This window comes from Branchiostoma floridae, chromosome 19 (assembly GCF_000003815.2).
Source record: "Branchiostoma floridae strain S238N-H82 chromosome 19, Bfl_VNyyK, whole genome shotgun sequence".
NCBI classification, from domain to species: domain Eukaryota; kingdom Metazoa; phylum Chordata; class Leptocardii; order Amphioxiformes; family Branchiostomatidae; genus Branchiostoma; species Branchiostoma floridae.
In genome coordinates, this window is record NC_049997.1 from 10,823,809 (window position 1) to 10,825,115 (window position 1,307).

The window sequence follows — 1,307 nt, forward strand, 5'->3', positions numbered from 1 at the left end:
CCCAAAAGTGTCTTTTCCTGATATAAATCGGGAGGACAGGTTGGTTATTTGTCCGGTAGTCCTCTACAAAACCAAGGATTAGCCGTGAGCCATTTGTATTGCTTGCCTTGACTAGGTGTGGAGTATTAGGCGTAGTGAAAAAATGTTGTGTTTCCTGGTGCAGTCATGAAAAAAATTAGGGTCGGTTGGCAGGGATTATCGTTTTTTCTGGTATCATTTTTAGGCTGAGCAAAGCTGCAGTGAGACATCTTCCAGTGGAGTTTAATAATTTTTCTAGCTGTGCCCGAAGTAACATGAACTGATCGGAGTCTGATGTCCAACTTTATCGTACGAAGCCTGTTATTTTAGGGTCAGGCCGAGAACTTATTGATCACCCCTTGTAACTTCAGCCGGACTGTTTGCAGAAACGAACAATGTGAATACGTAAGAATATACACAAAACGTAACCTTAGCCGCTCTGGCAAAGGTAGTAATGCCTAAGACTGTTTTCTCTTACGTAGTTCGGTGTCTGCACAAATGCTGCCCGGCCGGACACCGATTTGGTAATGTGACGCAGGCCTAACTAGAAGCCGTGAGTAGGGCTGGGTACAGGTACGGTGTACCGGTACAAAACCGGTTTTTCTTATTGTACCGGTCCCCAAAAAAACGGACCTGAAAAAATGAGTAGACCTGATGTTGGACCTTTGGAAAATAAACAGATTATATGATCAGGCATTCACTTGTTTTGAGGCTTACCGGCGGAAGAAAATGACATTTCTACCAAGTTTTACAGTCAATCGTATAAAGGCAGTCAGCCTTGTAGGAATTTAAAACGCCAGTGGGAGCCGAATTCTCCACAAAACAGATTTCTTTGTAGCCAAATGGGCCATTATTTTGAGTATCGTCCATTCACAAGCTTTCACATGATGAATCAGGTCCAGGTTCAAGTCCGGACCTGGACCTGAACCTTAGGACCTGATGAACCGGACCTGGACCTGAATTTTCTGTACCGGTACCCAACCCTAGCCGTGAGGTTGACTCCGGCTGTGTAGCTCAGATCGAGTGCAACAGACACTGATATAAATGAGAAAGATTGAACCATAAACATCATAAAATGCAAAATTCTATGTTACACATTTATTTATTCTCTTTTTCTTCCCTTCCTTCTTCATTCATTCATTCATTCATTCTTTCTTTCTTTCTTTCAATTCTTTCTTGAGTTCATTCATTTCTTCAACTCCTCAAGTTTTAGAACCTTTTCACCAGTCCAACTCGTTTTCCAGTGCCTCTTAAAGTTTTAGAAAGTTAATAACATCTTATAGTATAGC